Source organism: Stigmatopora nigra, chromosome 6 (genome assembly GCF_051989575.1).
Source record: "Stigmatopora nigra isolate UIUO_SnigA chromosome 6, RoL_Snig_1.1, whole genome shotgun sequence".
Taxonomy (NCBI): Eukaryota; Metazoa; Chordata; class Actinopteri; order Syngnathiformes; family Syngnathidae; genus Stigmatopora; species Stigmatopora nigra.
Window position 1 is genome coordinate 89184 of NC_135513.1, and position 23104 is coordinate 112287.

Here is a 23104-nt window from a genome sequence, read left to right on the forward strand (position 1 = left end):
TTCCATTGGGCATTTTGCCCAGCCGGGCGGGCCTCGGTTACGACTCACAGGTGGCGACGACGGTGGTGACCGGTAGCGAGGGCTCGCCGGGCTCCCTGTAGCCGCCTTTGTTCTCGGCCGAGACGCGGAACTCGTACTGCAAGCCTTCGGTCAGGCCGGTCACGGCGTAGCTCAGCTCGGTCAGCGACTTCTTGGAGGCCCTGAGCCACCTGCTGCCCTTCTTCTCCTTCTTCTCCACGGCGTAGCCGAGGATGTCGCCGCCGCCGTCGTCGGCCGGCCTCCTCCACGTCAGCGTCACCGAGTGTCCGTGGACCTCTAGGATCTCGGGCTTGGACGGCGGGCCGGGAGGACCTGGGAAAAGGGGCGCCTCGGCTTTCAGTGACACGCCGGGGCCAGATACGTGCGGGCGGTAACCCAAGCGCCACTCACCAAACCTATCCACCATCTTGACGGGCCGGGAGTGAGCCGCCTCGCCGGCGCCGTGCTGGTTGACGGCCGACACTCGGAAGATGTACTCGTTGTCCTGGATGAGTTTGGTGGCCACGTAGTGGCAGTCCGGCACCTCCTCCTCCAGAATGGTCCAGAGGAGGCGGCCGGTTTCCCGCTTCTCCAGCTTGTAGTGCTTGATGGGCGAGCCGCCGTCCTCGGGGGACGGCGCCCAGCGGAGGGTGACCTTCTCGGAGGAGACGCCGGCGCAGTGGATGGGGCCGGGGGCGGCGGAGACGTCTAAAACTTTCACCTCGACCGTTTCCTCTTTGACGCCGAGGGGCCGGCCCTCAAAGTCAAGTTCAGGGGAGCCGAGGGAAAGAAGAACTCACCGAAGGGATGTTTGGCCACCACGGGCTCCGACTTGAGTCCCTCGCCCACGCCGTACTTGTTCTCGGCGCAGACGCGGAAGACGTATTCCGTGCCCTCGTGGAGAGCCGTCACCCTGAAGGCATTCTTGTCCACCGCCGAGGAGACGGTCACCCACATGTTGGTGACCGAGTCGCGCTTTTCCAGGATGTAATTGGTGATCTCCAAGCCCCCGTCGTCTTTGGGGGCGGCCCACTTCAGCGTGGCCCCGTCGGCCGTCACGTCCTTGAACTTGACCGGTCCCACGGGGATGCCGGGCTTACCCACCACCCTGCAAGAAAGACAGACCATGGTCAGCGAATGGCCAGCGCAAGGCGAGCGCAAGGCCAGCGCACAGGCGTGGCGGCGAGGAGGAGTTTCCTCCGACCCGTTACCTGATAAAGACGGTGGACTCCTTGCTGCCGGCGCTATTCCTCAGGGCGACGGTGTACTTGGAGGCGTCGCTCCTCTGGCAATCCCTGATCAGAAGCGTGGTGTTGACCGCCGAGGATTCGGCGCAAACGCGGCCGCCGTCGCTCAAGTCTTCCTCCTCGCCCTTCTTCCAGGACACCTTGGGGGTGGGCTTCCCCGCAATGGGAATTTTCAGGCGCACCGTTAACCATAACCCAAACCATAACCCAAACCATAACCCAAACCATAACCCAAACCATAACCCAAACCATAACCCAAACCATAACCCAAACCATAACCCAAACCATAACCCAAACCATAACCCAAACCATAACCCAAACCATAACCCAAACCATAACCCAAACCATAACCCATACCATAACCCAAACCCTAACCCAAACCATAACCCTAACCCAAACCATAACCCGAACCCAAACCATAACCCAAACAATAACCCTAACCCAAACCATAACCCTAACCCAAACCATAACCCGAACCCAAACCATAACCCAAACAATAACCCTAACCCAAACCATAACCCTAACCCAAACCATAACCCTAACCCAAACCCTAACCCTAACCCAAACAATAACCAGATTCCCAACCATAACCATAACCCCAACCAAAACCATATTCCCAACCATAGCCATAACTCCAACCATATCCCCAACCATAACCATAACCCTAACTGATAACCCCAACAATAACACCAACCATAACCCCAACCATAACCCAAACCCTAACACCAACCCCTAACAATAACCCTAACCCTAACCCAAACCATAACCCCTAACCCCTAACAATATCCCTAACCCAAACCATAACCCCTAACAATAACCCTAACCCAAACCATAATCCCAACCCCTAACAATAACCATAACCCAAACCATAACCCCTAACCCCTAACAATAACCCTAACCCAAACCATAACCCCAACCGCTAACAATAACCCTAACCCAAAACCTAACCCAAACCATAACCATAACCCCAACCATAACCATAACCCAAACCATAACCCCTAACCCCTAACAATAACCCTAACCCAAACCATAACCCCAACCCCTAACAATAACCCTAACCTAAACCATAACCCCAACCATAACCATAACCCAAACCATAACCATAACCCAAAACATAACCCCTAACAATAACCCTCAACCAAACCATAACCCCACCCCTAACAATAACGCTAACCCAAAACCTAACCCAAACCATAACCATAACCCCAACCATAACCATAACCCAAACCATAACCCCTAACAATATCCCTAACCCAAACCATAACCCCTAACAATAACCCTAACCCAAACCATAACCATAACCCAAACCATAACCCCTAACCCCTAACAATAACCCCAACCCAAACCATAACCCCAACCCCTAACAATAACCCTAACCTAAACCATAACCCCAACCATAACCATAACCCAAACCATAACCTTAACCCAAAACATAACCCCTAACCCCTAACAATAACCCTCAACCAAACCATAACCCCAACCCCTAACAATAACCCTAACCCAAACCATAACCCCAATCATAACCATAACCCAAACCATAACCCCTAATCCCTTACAATAACCCTAACCCAAACCATAACCCCAACCCCTAACAATAACCCTAACCTAAACCACAACCCCAACCATAACCATAACCCAAACCATAACCCCCAACCCCTAACAATAACCCAAACCATAACCCAAACCATAACCCAAACCATAACCCAAACCATAACCCAAACCATAACCCAAACCATAACCCAAACCATAACCCAAACCATAACCCCCAACCCCTAACAATAACCCAAACCATAACCCAAACCATAACCCAAACCATAACCCAAACAATAACCCAAACCATAACCCAAACCATAACCCAAACCATAACCCAAACCATAACCCAAACCATAACCCAAACCATAACCCAAACCATAACCCAAACCATAACCCAAACCATAACCCAAACCATAACCCAAACCATAACCCAAACCATAACCCAAACCATAACCCAAACCATAACCCAAACCATAACCCAAACCATAACCCAAACCATAACCCAAACCATAACCCAAACCATAACCCAAACCATAACCCAAACCATAACCCAAACCATAACCCAAACCATAACCCAAACCATAACCCAAACCATAACCCAAACCATAACCCAAACCATAACCCAAACCATAACCCAAACCATAACCCAAACCATAACCCAAACCATAACCCAAACCATAACCCAAACCCTAACCCAAACCATAACCCTAACCCAAACCATAACCCTAACCCAAACCATAACCCTAACCCAAACCATAACCCTAACCCAAACCATAACCCTAACCCTAACCCTAACCCTATCCCTAACCCAAACCATAACCCAAACCATAACCCAAACCATAACCCAAACCATAACCCAAACCATAACCCGAACCCAAACAATAACCCTAACCCAAACCATAACCCCTAACCCCTAACAATAACCCTAACCCAAACCATAACCCCAACCCCTAACAATAACCCTAACCTAAACCATAACCCCAACCATAACCATAACCCAAACCATAACCATAACCCAAACCATAACCATAACCCAAAACATAACCCCTAACCCCTAACAATAACCCTCAACCAAACCATAACCCCAACCCCTAACAATAACCCTAACCCAAACCATAACCCCAATATTAACCATAACCCAAACCATAACCCCAATATTAACCATAACCCAAACCATAACCCCTAATCCCTTACAATAACCCTAACCCAAACCATAACCCCAACCCCTAACAATAACCCTAACCTAAACCATAACCCCAACCATAACCATAACCCAAACCATAACCCCTAACCCCTAACAAGAACCCTAACCCAAACCATAATCCCATCCATAGCCATAACCCCAACCATAACCATAACCCAAACCATAACCCAAACCATAACCCAAACCATAACCCCCAACCCCTAACAATAACCCAAACCATAACCCAAACCATAACCCAAACCATAACCCAAACCATAACCCAAACCATAACCCAAACCATAACCCAAACCATAACCCAAACCATAACCCAAACCATAACCCAAACCATAACCCAAACCATAACCCAAACCATAACCCAAACCATAACCCAAACCATAACCCAAACCATAACCCAAACCATAACCCAAACCCTAACCCAAACCATAACCCTAACCCTAACCCAAACCATAACCCTAACCCAAACCCAAACCCAAACCATAACCCTAACCCAAACCATAACCCTAACCCAAACCATAACCCTAACCCTAACCCAAACCATAACCCGAACCCAAACCATAACCCAAACAATAACCCTAACCCAAACCATAACCCTAATCCAAACCATAACCCCAACCATAACCAGATTCCCAACCATAACCATAACCCCAACCAAAACCAGATTCCCAACCATAGCCATAACTCCAACCATATCCCCAACCATAACCATAACCCTAACCGATAACCCCAACCATAACACCAACAATAACCCCAACCATAACCCAAACCCTAACCCCAAACCCTAACCCCAAACCCTAACCCCAAACCCTAACCCTAACCCCAAACCCTAACCCCAAACCCTAACCCCAAACCCTAACCCCAAACCCTAACCCCAAACCCTAACCCCAAACCCTAACCCCAAACCCTAACCCCAAACCCTAACCCCAAACCCTAACCCCAAACCCTAACCCCAAACCCTAACCCCAAACCCTAACCCCAAACCCTAACCCCAAACCCTAACCCCAAACCCTAACCCCAAACCCTAACCCCAAACCCTAACCCCAAACCCTAACCCCAAACCCTAACCCCAAACCCTAACCCCAAACCCTAACCCCAAACCCTAACCCCAAACCCTAACCCCAAACCCTAACCCCAAACCCCAAACCCTAACCCCAAACCCTAACCCCAAACCCTAACCCCAAACCCTAACCCCGAACCCTAACCCCGAACCCTAACCCCGAACCCTAACCCCGAACCCTAACCCCGAACCCTAACCCCAAACCCTAACCCCAAACCCTAACCCCAAACCCTAACCCCAAACCCTAACCCCAAACCCTAACCCCAAACCCTAACCCCAAACCCTAACCCCAAACCCTAACCCCAAACCCTAACCCCAAACCCTAACCCCAAACCCTAACCCCAAACCCTAACCCCAAACCCTAACCCCAAACCCTAACCCCAAACCCTAACCCCAAACCCTAACCCCAAACCCTAACCCCAAACCCTAACCCCAAACCCTAACCCCAAACCCTAACCCCAAACCCTAACCCCAAACCCTAACCCCAAACCCTAACCCCAAACCCTAACCCTAACCCCAAACCCTAACCCCAAACCCTAACCCCAAACCCTAACCCCAAACCCTAACCCCAAACCCTAACCCCAAACCCTAACCCCAAACCCTAACCCCAAACCCTAACCCCAAACCCTAACCCCAAACCCTAACCCCAAACCCTAACCCCAAACCCTAACCCCAAACCCTAACCCCAAACCCTAACCCCAAACCCTAACCCCAAACCCTAACCCCAAACCCTAACCCCAAACCCTAACCCCAAACCCTAACCCCAAACCCTAACCCCAAACCCTAACCCCAAACCCTAACCCCAAACCCTAACCCCAAACCCTAACCCCAAACCCTAACCCCAAACCCTAACCCCAAACCCTAACCCCAAACCCTAACCCCAAACCCTAACCCCTAACAATAACCCTAACCCTAACCCAAACCATAACCCCTAACCCCTAACAATATCCCTAACCCAAACCATAACCCCTAACAATAACATTAACCCAAACCATAACCTCAACCCCTAACAATAACCATAACCCAAACCATAACCCCTAACCCCTAACAATAACCCTAACCCAAACCATAACCCCAACCCCTAACAATAACCCTAACCTAAACCATAACCCCAACCATAACCATAACCCAAACCATAACCATAACCCAAAACATAACCCCTAACCCCTAACAATAACCCTCAACCAAACCATAACCCCAACCCCTAACAATAACCCTAACCCAAACCATAACCCCTAACCCCTAACAAGAACCCTAACCCAAACCATAATCCCATTCTAACCAGATTCCCAACCATAACCATAACCCCAACCAAAACCATATTCCCAACCATAGCCATAACCCCAACCATAACACCAACCATAACCCCAACCATAACCCAAACCCTAACCCCAACCCCTAACAATAACCCTAACCCTAACCCAAACCATAACCCCTAACCCCTAACAATATCCCTAACCCAAACCATAACCCCTAACAATAACCCTAACCCAAACCACAACCCCAACCCCTAACAATAACCATAACCCAAACCATAACCCCAACCCCTAACAATAACCATAACCCAAACCATAACCCCCAACCCCTAACAATTACCATAACCCAAACCATAACCCCAACCCCTAACAATAACCCTAACCCAAAACCTAACCCAAACCATACCCATAACCCCAACCATAACCATAACCCAAACCATAACCCCTAACCCCTAACCCCTAACCCCTAACCCCTAACCCCTAACAATAACCCTAACCCAAACCATAACCCCAACCCCTAACAATAACCCTAACCTAAACCATAACCCCAACCATAACCATAACCCCAACCCCTAACAATAACCCTAACCTAAACCATAACCCCAACCATAACCATAACCCAAACCATAACCATAACCATAACCCAAAACATAACCCCTAACCCCTAACAATAACCCTCAACCAAACCATAACCCCAACCCCTTAACAATAACCCTAACCCAAACCATAACCCCAATCATAACCATAACCCAAACCATAACCCATAATCCCTTACAATAACCCTAGCCCAAACCATAACCCCAACCCCTAACAATAACCCTAACCTAAACCATAACCATAACCCAAACCATAACCCCTAACCCCCAACAAGAACCCTAACCCAAACCATAATCCCATCCATAGCCATAACCCCAACCATAACCATAACCCAAACCATAACCCCCAACCCCTAACAATGACCCTAACCCAAACCATAACCCAAACCATAACCCAAACCATAACCCAAACCATAACCCAAACCATAACCCAAACCATAACCCAAACCATAACCCAAACCATAACCCAAACCATAACCCAAACCATAACCCAAACCATAACCCAAACCATATCCCAAACCATAACCCAAACCATAACCCAAACCATAACCCAAACCATAACCCATACCATAACCCAAACCATAACCCATACCATAACCCAAACCCTAACCCAAACCATAACCCTAACCCAAACCATAACCCGAACCCAAACCATAACCCAAACAATAACCCTAACCCAAACCATAACCCTAACCCAAACCATAACCCTAACCCAAACCATAACCAGATTCCCAACGATAACCATAACCCCAACCAAAACCCTATTCCCAACCATAGCCATAACTCCAACCATATCCCCAACCATAGCCATAACTCCAACCATATCCCCAACCATAACCATAACCCTAACTGATAACCCCAACCATAACACCAACCATAACACCAACCATAACACCAACCATAACACCAACCATAACCCCAACCATAACCCAAACACTAACCCCAACCCCTAACAATAACCTTAACCCTAACCCAAACCATAACCCCTAAACCCTAACAATATCCCTAACCCAAACCATAACCCCTAACAATAACCCTAACCCAAACCATAATCCCAACCCCTAACAATAACCATAACCCAAACCATAACCCCTAACCCCTAACAATAACCCTAACCCAAACCATAACCCCAACCCCTAACAATAACCCTAACCCAAACCATAACCATAACCCAAACCATAACCCAAACCATAACCCAAACCATAACCCAAACCATAACCAAAACCATAACCCAAACCATAACCCAAACCATAACCAAAACCATTACCCAAACCATAACCCAAACCATAACCCAAACCATAACCCAAACCATAACCCAAACCATAACCCAAACCCTAACCCAAACCATAACACCAACCATAACCCCAACCATAACCCCAACCATAACCCAAACCCTAACCCCAACCCCTAACAATAACCCTAACCCTAACCCAAACCATAACCCCTAACCCCTAACAATATCCCTCACGCAAACCATAACCCCTAACCCCTAACAATAACCCTAACCCAAACCATATTCCCAACCCCTAACAATATCCATAACCCAAACCATAACCCCTAACCCCTAAAAATAACCCTATCCCAAACCCTAAACCCAACCCCTAACAATAACCCTAACCCAAAACCTAACCCAAACCATACCCATAACCCCAACCATAACCCCAACCATAACCCCAACCATAACCATAACCCAAACCATAACCCCTAACCCCTAACAATAACCCTAACCCAAACCATAATCCCATCCATAGCCATAACCCCAACCATAACCATAACCCAAACCATAACCCCCAACCCCTAACAATAACCCAAACCATAACCCAAACCATAACCAAAACCATAACCCAAACCATAACCCAAACCCTAACCCTAACCCTAACCCTAATCCTAACCCTAACCCTAACCCTAACCCTAACCCTAACCCTAACCCTAACCCTAACCCCAACCCCTAACAATAACCCTAACCCAAACCATAACCAAAACCATAACCCAAACCATAACCCAAACCATAACCCAAACCATAACCCAAACCATAACCCAAACCATAACCCAAACCATAACCTAAACCATAACCCAAACCATAACCCAAACCATAACCCAAACCATAACCCAAACCATAACCCAAACCATAACCCAAACCATAACCCAAACCATAACCCAAACCATAACCCAAACCATAACCCAAACCATAACCCAAACCATAACCCAAACCATAACCCAAACCATAACCCAAACCATAACCCAAACCCTAACCCAAACCATAACACTAACCCAAACCATAACCCAAACAATAACCCTAACCCAAACCATAACCCCAACCATAACCAGATTCCCAATCATAACCATAACCCGAACCAAAACCAGATTCCCAACCATAGCCATAACTCCAACCATATCCCCAACCATAACCATAACCCTAACCGATAATCCCCAACCATAACACCAACCATAACCCCAACCATAACCCCAACCATAACCCTAACCCTAACCCCAACCCCTAACAATAACCCTAACCCAAACCATAACCCCTAACCCCTAACAATATCCCTAACCCAAACCATAACCCCTAACCCCTAACAATATCCCTAACCCAAACCATAACCCCTAACAATAACCATAACCCTAACCATAACCCCTAACCCCTAAAAATAACCCTAACCCAAACCATAACCCCAACACCTATCAATAACCCTAACCCAAAACCTAACCCAAACCATACCCATAACCCCAACCATAACCATTACCCCTAACCCCTAACCCCTAACAATAACCCTAACCCAAACCATAACCCCAACCCCTAACAATAACCCTAACCTAAACCATAACCCCAACCATAACCATAACCCCAACCCCTAACAATAACCCTAACCTAAACCATAACCCCAACCATAACCATAACCCAAACCATAACCATAACCCAAAACATAACCCCTAACCCCTAACAATAACCCTCAACCAAACCATAACCCCAACCCCTTAACAATAACCCTAACCCAAACCATAACCCCAATCATAACCATAACCCAAACCATAACCCCTAATCCCTTACAATAACCCTAGCCCAAACCATAGCCCCAACCCCTAACAATAACCCTAACCTAAACCATAACCATAACCCAAACCATAACCCCTAACCCCTAACAAGAACCCTAAACCAAACCATAATCCCATCCATAGCCATAACCCCAACCCCTAACAATAACCCTAACCCAAACCATAACCCAAACCATAATCCAAACCATAACCCAAACCATAACCCAAACCATAACCCAAACCATAACCCAAACCATAACCCAAACCATAACCCAAACCATAACCCAAACCATAACCCAAACCATAACCCAAACCATAACCCAAACCATAACCCAAACCATAACCCAAACCATAACCCAAACCATAACCCAAACCATAACCCAAACCATAACCCAAACCATAACCCAAACCATAACCCAAACCATAACCCAAACCATAACCCAAACCATAACCCAAACCATAACCCAAACCATAACCCAAACCATAACCCAAACCCTAACCCAAACCCTAACCCAAACCATAACACTAACCCAAACCATAACCCAAACAATAACCCAAACCCAAACCATAACCCTAACCCAAACCATAACCCCAACCATAACCAGATTCCCAACCATAACCATAACCCCAACCAAAACCAGATTCCCAACCATAGCCATAACTCCAACCATATCCCCAACCATAACCATAACCCTAACCGATAACCCCAACCATAACACCAACCATAACCCCAACCATAACCCCAACCATAACCCAAACCCTAACCCCAACCCCTAACAATAACCCTAACCCAAACCATAACCCCTAACCCCTAACAATATCCCTAACCCAAACCATAACCCCTAACAATAACCCTAACCCAAACCATAACCCCAACCCCTAACAATAACCATAACCCAAACCATAACCCCTAACCCCTAAAAATAACCCTAACCCAAACCATAACCCCAACCCCTAACAATAACCCTAACCCAAAACCTAACCCAAACCATACCCATAACCCCAACCATAACCATAACCCAAACCATAATCCCTAACCCCTAACCCCTAACAATAACCCTAACCCAAACCATAACCCCAACCCCTAACAATAACCCTAACCTAAACCATAACCCCAACCATAACCATAACCCCAACCCCTAACAATAACCCTAACCTAAACCATAACCCCAACCATAACCATAACCCAAACCATAACCATAACCCAAAACATAACCCCTAACCCCTAACAATAACCCTCAACCAAACCATAACCCCAACCCCTTAACAATAACCCTAACCCAAACCATAACCCCAATCATAACCATAACCCAAACCATAACCCATAATCCCTTACAATAACCCTAGCCCAAACCATAACCCCAACCCCTAACAATAACCCTAACCTAAACCATAACCATAACCCAAACCATAACCCCTAACCCCCAACAAGAACCCTAACCCAAACCATAATCCCATCCATAGCCATAACCCCAACCATAACCATAACCCAAACCATAACCCCCAACCCCTAATAATAACCCTAACCCAAACCATAACCCAAACCATAACCCAAACCATAACCCAAACCATAACCCAAACCATAACCCAAACCATATCCCAAACCATAACCCAAACCATAACCCAAATCATAACCCAGACCATAACCCAAACCATAACCCATACCATAAACCCAAACCATAACCCATACCATAACCCAAACCCTAACCCAAACCATAACCCTAACCCAAACCATAACCCGAACCCAAACCATAACCCAAACAATAACCCTAACCCAAACCATAACCCTAACCCAAACCATAACCCTAACCCAAACCATAACCAGATTCCCAACCATAACCATAACCCCAACCAAAACCCTATTCCCAACCATAGCCATAACTCCAACCATATCCCCAACCATAGCCATAACTCCAACCATATCCCCAACCATAACCATAACCCTAACTGATAACCCCTAACAATAACCCTAACCCAAACCATAATCCCAACCCCTAACAATAACCATAACCCAAACCATAACCCCTAACCCCTAACAATAACCCTAACCCAAACCATAACCCCAACCCCTAACAATAACCCTAACCCAAACCATAACCATAACCCAAACCATAACCCAAACCATAACCCAAACCATAACCCAAACCATAACCCAAACCATAACCCAAACCATAACCCAAACCATAACCCAAACCATAACCCAAACCATAACCCAAACCATAACCCAAACCATAACCCAAACCATAACCCAAACCATAACCCAAACCATAACCCAAACCATAACCCAAACCCTAACCCAAACCATAACACCAACCATAACCCCAACCATAACCCCAACCATAACCCAAACCCTAACCCCAACCCCTAACAATAACCCTAACCCTAACCCAAACCATAACCCCTAACCCCTAACAATATCCCTCACGCAAACCATAACCCCTAACCCCTAACAATAACCCTAACCCAAACCATATTCCCAACCCCTAACAATATCCATAACCCAAACCATAACCCCTAACCCCTAAAAATAACCCTATCCCAAACCCTAAACCCAACCCCTAACAATAACCCTAACCCAAAACCTAACCCAAACCATACCCATAACCCCAACCATAACCCCAACCATAACCCCAACCATAACCATAACCCAAACCATAACCCCTAACCCCTAACAATAACCCTAACCCAAACCATAATCCCATCCATAGCCATAACCCCAACCATAACCATAACCCAAACCATAACCCCCAACCCCTAACAATAACCCAAACCATAACCCAAACCATAACCAAAACCATAACCCAAACCATAACCCAAACCCTAACCCTAACCCTAACCCTAATCCTAACCCTAACCCTAACCCTAACCCTAACCCTAACCCTAACCCCAACCCCTAACAATAACCCTAACCCAAACCATAACCAAAACCATAACCCAAACCATAACCCAAACCATAACCCAAACCATAACCCAAACCATAACCCAAACCATAACCCAAACCATAACCCAAACCCTAACCCAAACCATAACACCAACCATAACCCCAACCATAACCCCAACCATAACCCAAACCCTAACCCCAACCCCTAACAATAACCCTAACCCTAACCCAAACCATAACCCCTAACCCCTAACAATATCCCTCACGCAAACCATAACCCCTAACCCCTAACAATAACCCTAACCCAAACCATATTCCCAACCCCTAACAATATCCATAACCCAAACCATAACCCCTAACCCCTAAAAATAACCCTATCCCAAACCCTAAACCCAACCCCTAACAATAACCCTAACCCAAAACCTAACCCAAACCATACCCATAACCCCAACCATAACCCCAACCATAACCCCAACCATAACCATAACCCAAACCATAACCCCTAACCCCTAACAATAACCCTAACCCAAACCATAATCCCATCCATAGCCATAACCCCAACCATAACCATAACCCAAACCATAACCCCCAACCCCTAACAATAACCCAAACCATAACCCAAACCATAACCAAAACCATAACCCAAACCATAACCCAAACCCTAACCCTAATCCTAACCCTAACCCTAACCCTAACCCCAACCCCTAACAATAACCCTAACCCAAACCATAACCAAAACCATAACCCAAACCATAACCCAAACCATAACCCAAACCATAACCCAAACCATAACCCAAACCATAACCCAAACCATAACCCAAACCATAACCCAAACCATAACCCAAACCATAACCCAAACCATAACCTAAACCATAACCCAAACCATAACCCAAACCATAACCCAAACCATAACCCAAACCATAACCCAAACCATAACCCAAACCATAACCCAAACCATAACCCAAACCATAACCCAAACCATAACCCAAACCATAACCCAAACCATAACCCAAACCATAACCCAAACCATAACCCAAACCCTAACCCAAACCATAACACTAACCCAAACCATAACCCAAACAATAACCCTAACCCAAACCATAACCCCAACCATAACCAGATTCCCAATCATAACCATAACCCGAACCAAAACCAGATTCCCAACCATAGCCATAACTCCAACCATATCCCCAACCATAACCATAACCCTAACCGATAATCCCCAACCATAACACCAACCATAACCCCAACCATAACCCCAACCATAACCCAAACCCTAACCCCAACCCCTAACAATAACCCTAACCCAAACCATAACCCCTAACCCCTAACAATATCCCTAACCCAAACCATAACCCCTAACCCCTAACAATATCCCTAACCCAAACCATAACCCCTAACAATAACCATAACCCTAACCATAACCCCTAACCCCTAAAAATAACCCTAACCCAAACCATAACCCCAACCCCTATCAATAACCCTAACCCAAAACCTAACCCAAACCATACCCATAACCCCAACCATAACCATTACCCCTAACCCCTAACCCCTAACAATAACCCTAACCCAAACCATAACCCCAACCCCTAACAATAACCCTAACCTAAACCATAACCCCAACCATAACCATAACCCCAACCCCTAACAATAACCCTAACCTAAACCATAACCCCAACCATAACCATAACCCAAACCATAACCATAACCCAAAACATAACCCCTAACCCCTAACAATAACCCTCAACCAAACCATAACCCCAACCCCTTAACAATAACCCTAACCCAAACCATAACCCCAATCATAACCATAACCCAAACCATAACCCCTAATCCCTTACAATAACCCTAGCCCAAACCATAGCCCCAACCCCTAACAATAACCCTAACCTAAACCATAACCATAACCCAAACCATAACCCCTAACCCCTAACAAGAACCCTAAACCAAACCATAATCCCATCCATAGCCATAACCCCAACCCCTAACAATAACCCTAACCCAAACCATAACCCAAACCATAATCCAAACCATAACCCAAACCATAACCCAAACCATAACCCAAACCATAACCCAAACCATAACCCAAACCATAACCCAAACCATAACCCAAACCATAACCCAAACCATAACCCAAACCATAACCCAAACCATAACCCAAACCATAACCCAAACCATAACCCAAACCATAACCCAAACCATAACCCAAACCATAACCCAAACCATAACCCAAACCATAACCCAAACCATAACCCAAACCATAACCCAAACCATAACCCAAACCATAACCCAAACCATAACCCAAACCATAACCCAAACCATAACCCAAACCCTAACCCAAACCCTAACCCAAACCATAACACTAACCCAAACCATAACACTAACCCAAACCATAACCCAAACAATAACCCAAACCCAAACCATAACCCTAACCCAAACCATAACCCCAACCATAACCAGATTCCCAACCATAACCATAACCCCAACCAAAACCAGATTCCCAACCATAGCCATAACTCCAACCATATCCCCAACCATAACCATAACCCTAACCGATAACCCCAACCATAACACCAACCATAACCCCAACCATAACACCAACCATAACCCCAACCATAACCCAAACCCTAACCCCAACCCCTAACAATAACCCTAACCCAAACCATAACCCCTAACCCCTAACAATATCCCTAACCCAAACCATAACCCCTAACAATAACCCTAACCCAAACCATAACCCCAACCCCTAACAATAACCATAACCCAAACCATAACCCCTAACCCCTAAAAATAACCCTAACCCAAACCATAACCCCAACCCCTAACAATAACCCTAACCCAAAACCTAACCCAAACCATACCCATAACCCCAACCATAACCATAACCCAAACCATAATCCCTAACCCCTAACCCCTAACAATAACCCTAACCCAAACCATAACCCCAACCCCTAACAATAACCCTAACCTAAACCATAACCCCAACCATAACCATAACCCCAACCCCTAACAATAACCCTAACCTAAACCATAACCCCAACCATAACCATAACCCAAACCATAACCATAACCCAAAACATAACCCCTAACCCCTAACAATAACCCTCAACCAAACCATAACCCCAACCCCTTAACAATAACCCTAACCCAAACCATAACCCCAATCATAACCATAACCCAAACCATAACCCATAATCCCTTACAATAACCCTAGCCCAAACCATAACCCCAACCCCTAACAATAACCCTAACCTAAACCATAACCATAACCCAAACCATAACCCCTAACCCCCAACAAGAACCCTAACCCAAACCATAATCCCATCCATAGCCATAACCCCAACCATAACCATAACCCAAACCATAACCCCAACCCCTAATAATAACCCTAACCCAAACCATAACCCAAACCATAACCCAAACCATAACCCAAACCATAACCCAAACCATAACCCAAACCATAACCCAAACCATAACCCAAACCATATCCCAAACCATAACCCAAACCATAACCCAAATCATAACCCAAACCATAACCCAAACCATAACCCATACCATAAACCCAAACCATAACCCATACCATAACCCAAACCCTAACCCAAACCATAACCCTAACCCAAACCATAACCCGAACCCAAACCATAACCCAAACAATAACCCTAACCCAAACCATAACCCTAACCCAAACCATAACCCTAACCCAAACCATAACCAGATTCCCAACCATAACCATAACCCCAACCAAAACCCTATTCCCAACCATAGCCATAACTCCAACCATATCCCCAACCATAGCCATAACTCCAACCATATCCCCAACCATAACCCTAACTGATAACCCCAACCATAACACCAACCATAACCCAAACACTAACCCCAACCCCTAACAATAACCTTAACCCTAACCCAAACCATAACCCCTAAACCCTAACAATATCCCTAACCCAAACCATAACCCCTAACAATAACCCTAACCCAAACCATAATCCCAACCCCTAACAATAACCATAACCCAAACCATAACCCCTAACCCCTAACAATAACCCTAACCCAAACCATAACCCCAACCTCTAACAATAACCCTAACCCAAACCATAACCCAAACCATAACCCAAACCATAACCCAAACCATAACCCAAACCATAACCCAAACCCTAACCCAAACCATAACACCAACCATAACCCCAACCATAACCCCAACCATAACCCCAACCATAACCCAAACCCTAACCCCAACCCCTAACAATAACCCTAACCCTAACCCAAACCATAACCCCTAACCCCTAACAATATCCCTCACGCAAACCATAACCCCTAACCCCTAACAATATCCCTCACCCAAACCATAACCCCTAACAATAACCCTAACCCAAACCATATTCCCAACCCCTAACAATATCCATAACCCAAACCATAACCCCTAACCCCTAAAAATAACCCTATCCCAAACCATAACCCCAACCCCTAACAATAACCCTAACCCAAAACCTAACCCAAACCATACCCATAACCCAAACCATAACCCAAACCATAACCCAAACCATAACCCAAACCATAACCCAAACCATAACCCAAACCATAACCCAAACCATAACCCAAACCATAACCCAAACCATAACCCAAACCATAACCCAAACCATAACCCAAACCCTAACCCAAACCATAACACCAACCATAACCCCAACCATAACCCCAACCATAACCCAAACCCTAACCCCAACCCCTAACAATAACCCTAACCCTAACCCAAACCATAACCCCTAACCCCTAACAATATCCCTCACGCAAACCATAACCCCTAACCCCTAACAATATCCCTCACCCAAACCATAACCCCTAACAATAACCCTAACCCAAACCATATTCCCAACCCCTAACAATATCCATAACCCAAACCATAACCCCTAACCCCTAAAAATAACCCTATCCCAAACCCTAAACCCAACCCCTAACAATAACCCTAACCCAAAACCTAACCCAAACCATACCCATAACCCCAACCATAACCCCAACCATAACCCCAACCATAACCATAACCCAAACCATAACCCCTAACCCCTAACAATAACCCTAACCCAAACCATAATCCCATCCATAGCCATAACCCCAACCATAACCATAACCCAAACCATAACCCCCAACCCCTAACAATAACCCAAACCATAACCCAAACCATAACCAAAACCATAACCCAAACCATAACCCAAACCCTAACCCTAACCCTAACCCTAATCCTAACCCTAACCCTAACCCTAACCCTAACCCTAACCCCAACCCCTAACAATAACCCTAACCCAAACCCTAACCCTAACCCTAACCCTAAACCCAACCCCTAACAATAACCCTAACCCAAACCATAACCAAAACCATAACCCAAACCATAACCCAAACCATAACCCAAACCATAACCCAAACCATAACCCAAACCATAACCCAAACCATAACCCAAACCATAACCCAAACCATAACCCAAACCATAACCCAAACCATAACCCAAACCATAACCCAAACCATAACCCAAACCATAACCCAAACCATAACCCAAACCATAACCCAAACCATAACCCAAACCATAACCCAAACCATAACCCAAACCATAACCCAAACCATAACCCAAACCATAACCCAAACCATAACCCAAACCATAACCCAAACCATAACCCAAACCATAACCCAAACCCTAACCCAAACCATAACACTAACCCAAACCATAACCCAAACAATAACCCTAACCCAAACCATAACCCCAACCATAACCAGATTCCCAATCATAACCATAACCCGAACCAAAACCAGATTCCCAACCATAGCCATAACTCCAACCATATCCCCAACCATAACCATAACCCTAACCGATAATCCCCAACCATAACACCAACCATAACCCCAACCATAACCCAAACCCTAACCCCAACCCCTAACAATAACCCTAACCCAAACCATAACCCCTAACCCCTAACAATATCCCTAACCCCAACCCCTAACAATAACCCTAACCCAAACCATAACCCCTAACCCCTAACAATATCCCTAACCCAAACCATAACCCCTAACCCCTAACAATATCCCTAACCCAAACCATAACCCCTAACAATAACCATAACCCTAACCATAACCCCTAACCCCTAAAAATAACCCTAACCCAAACCATAACCCCAACCCCTATCAATAACCCTAACCCAAAACCTAACCCAAACCATACCCATAACCCCAACCATAACCATTACCCCTAACCCCTAACCCCTAACAATAACCCTAACCCAAACCATAACCCCAACCCCTAACAATAACCCTAACCTAAACCATAACCCCAACCATAACCATAACCCCAACCCCTAACAATAACCCTAACCTAAACCATAACCCCAACCATAACCATAACCCAAACCATAACCATAACCCAAAACATAACCCCTAACCCCTAACAATAACCCTCAACCAAACCATAACCCCAACCCCTTAACAATAACCCTAACCCAAACCATAACCCCAATCATAACCATAACCCAAACCATAACCCCTAATCCCTTACAATAACCCTAGCCCAAACCATAGCCCCAACCCCTAACAATAACCCTAACCTAAACCATAACCATAACCCAAACCATAACCCCTAACCCCTAACAAGAACCCTAAACCAAACCATAATCCCATCCATAGCCATAACCCCAACCCCTAACAATAACCCTAACCCAAACCATAACCCAAACCATAACCCAAACCATAACCCAAACCATAACCCAAACCATAACCCAAACCATAACCCAAACCATAACCCAAACCATAACCCAAACCATAACCCAAACCATAACCCAAACCATAACCCAAACCATAACCCAAACCATAACCCAAACCATAACCCAAACCATAACCCAAACCATAACCCAAACCATAACCCAAACCATAACCCAAACCCTAACCCAAACCATAACACTAACCCAAACCATAACCCGAACCCAAACCATAACCCAAACCATAACCCTAACCCAAACCATAACCCCAACCATAACCAGATTCCCAATCATAACCATAACCCGAACCAAAACCAGATTCCCAACCATAGCCATAACTCCAACCACATCCCCAACCATAACCATAACCCTAACCGATAATCCCCAACCATAACACCAACCATAACCCCAACCATAACCCAAACCCTAACCCCAACCCCTAACAATAACCCTAACCCAAACCATAACCCCTAACCCCTAACAATATCCCTAACCCAAACCATAACCCCTAACCCCTAACAATATCCCTAACCCAAACCATAACCCCTAACAATAACCCTAACCCAAACCATAACCCCAACCCCTAACAATAACCATAACCCTAACCATAACCCCTAACCCCTAAAAATAACCCTAACCCAAACCATAACCCCAACCCCTAACAATAACCCTAACCCAAAACCTAACCCAAACCATACCCATAACCCCAACCATAACCATAACCCCTAACCCCTAACAATAACCCTAACCCAAACCATAACCCCAACCCCTAACAATAACCCTAACCTAAACCATAACCCCAACCATAACCATAACCCCAACCCCTAACAATAACCCTAACCTAAACCATAACCCCAACCATAACCATAACCCAAACCATAACCATAACCCAAAACATAACCCCTAACCCCTAACAATAACCCTCAACCAAACCATAACCCCAACCCCTTAACAATAACCCTAACCCAAACCATAACCCCAATCATAACCATAACCCAAACCATGACCCCTAATCCCTTACAATAACCCTAGCCCAAACCATAGGCCCAACCCCTAACAATAACCCTAACCTAAACCATAACCATAACCCAAACCATAACCCCTAACCCCTAACAAGAACCCTAAACCAAACCATAATCCCATCCATAGCCATAACCCCAACCCCTAACAATAACCCTAACCCAAACCATAACCCAAACCATAACCCAAACCATAACCCAAACCATAACCCAAACCATAACCCAAACCATAACCCAAACCATAACCCAAACCATAACCCAAACCATAACCCAAACCATAACCCAAACCATAACCCAAACCATAACCCAAACCATAACCCAAACCATAACCCAAACCATAACCCAAACCATAACCCAAACCATAACCCAAACCATAACCCAAACCATAACCCAAACCATAACCCAAACCATAACCCAAACCATAACCCAAACCATACCCCAAACCATAACCCAAACCATAACCCAAACCATAACCCAAACCATAACCCAAACCATAACCCAAACCATAACCCAAACCATAACCCAAACCATAACCCAAACCATAACCCAAACCATAACCCAAACCATAACCCCAACCCCTCACAATAACCCTAACCTAAACCATAACCCCAACCATAACCATAACCATAACCCAAACCATAACCATAACCCAAAACATACCCCCTAACCCCTAACAATAACCCTCAACCAAACCATAACCCCAACCCCTAACAATAACCCTAACCCAAACCATAACCCCAATCATAACCATAACCCAAACCATAACCCCAATCATAACCATAACCCAAACCATAACCCCTAATCCCTTACAATAACCCTAGCCCAAACCATAACCCCAACCCCTAACAATAACCCTAACCTAAACCATAACCATAACCCAAACCATAACCCCTAACCCCTAACAAGAACCCTAAACCAAACCATAATCCCATCCATAGCCATAACCCCAACCATAACCATACCCCAAACCATAACCCCCAACCCCTAAAAATAACCCTAACCCAAACCATAACCCAAACCATAACCCAAACCATAACCCAAACCATAACCCAAACCATAACCAGAACCATAACCCAAACCATAACCCAAACCATAACCCAAACCATAACCCAAACCATAACCCAAACCATAACCCAAACCATAACCCAAACCATAACCCAAACCATAACCCAAACCATAACCCAAACCATAACCCAAACCATAACCCAAACCATAACCCTAACCCAAACAATAACCCTAACCCAAACCATAACCAGATTCCCAACCATAACCATAACCCCAACCAAATCCATATTCCCAACCATAGCCATAACCCTAACTGATAACCCCAACCATAACACCAACCACAACCCCAACCATAACCCAAACCCTAACCCCAACCCCTAACAATAACCCTACCCCTAACCCAAACCATAACCCCTAACAATATCCCTAACCCAAACCATAACCCCTAACAATAACCCTAACCCAAACCATAATCCCAACCCCTAACAATAACCATAACCCAAACCATAACCCCTAACCCCTAACAATAACCCTAACCCAAACCATAACCATAACCCCAACCATAACCATAACCCCAACCAAGTGCATTGCTCAGAGTTTGAGATTGTGAAGTCCAAATCAGGAGTGGGTTCAAACCCTCTCTTTGCCATTGGCAATTTTTTTATTAAGATAATTAAAGGATAAATGTAACTTCCAAATTGTGGATTACAGAAGTCCCTGTGGTCCAGTGACAAGTACATTCTGGCATATTTGTTGTAACTCAATATAATAAGCCTAACCCTAAACCTTACCCTAACCCTAACCCTAACCCTAACCACTAACCTTAACCCTATTCCTAACCCTAACCCTAACCCTAACCCTAACCCTAACCACTAACCTTAACCCTAACCCTAACCCTAACCTAACTTCCAAATTGGACATTATAGATGTCTCTGTGGTCCAATGGCAAGTACATTGCTCAACATTGGAGATGGTAAAGTCCAAATCAGGAGTGGGTTCAAACTCTCTCTTTGCCATTGGCAATTTTTTTATTAAGATAATTAAAGGATAAATATAACTTCCAAATTGTGGATTACGGAAGTCCCTGTGGTCCAGTGGCAAGTACATTGCTCAGAGTTTCACATGGTGAAGTCCAAATCAGGAGTGGGTTCAAACCCTCTCTTTGCATTTGGCAATTTTTTTATTAAGATAATTAAAGGATAAATATAACTTCCAAATTGCGGATTACAGAAGTCCCTGTGGTCCAGTGGCAAGTACATTGCTCAGAATTGGAGATGGTGAAGTCTAAATCAGGAGTGGGTTCAAACCCTCTCTTTGCCATTGGCAATTTTTTTATTAAGATGATTAAAGGATAAATATAACTTCCAATTTGTGCATTACAGAAGTCCCTGTGGTCCAGTGGCAAGTACATTACTCAGAGTTAGAGATTGTGAAGTCCAAATCAGGATTGGGTTCAAACCCTCTCTTGGCCAATGGCATTTTTTTTATTAAGATAATTAAAGGATAAATATAACTTCCAAATTGTGG

At 45.2% G+C, this 23104-nt stretch overlaps 1 pseudogene; it reads right to left on the bottom strand.

Moving 5' to 3' along the window:
- LOC144197727 (titin-like) overlaps nucleotides 1–23104 on the bottom strand; it is a 165541-nt pseudogene that overhangs the window by 44278 nt on the left and 98159 nt on the right.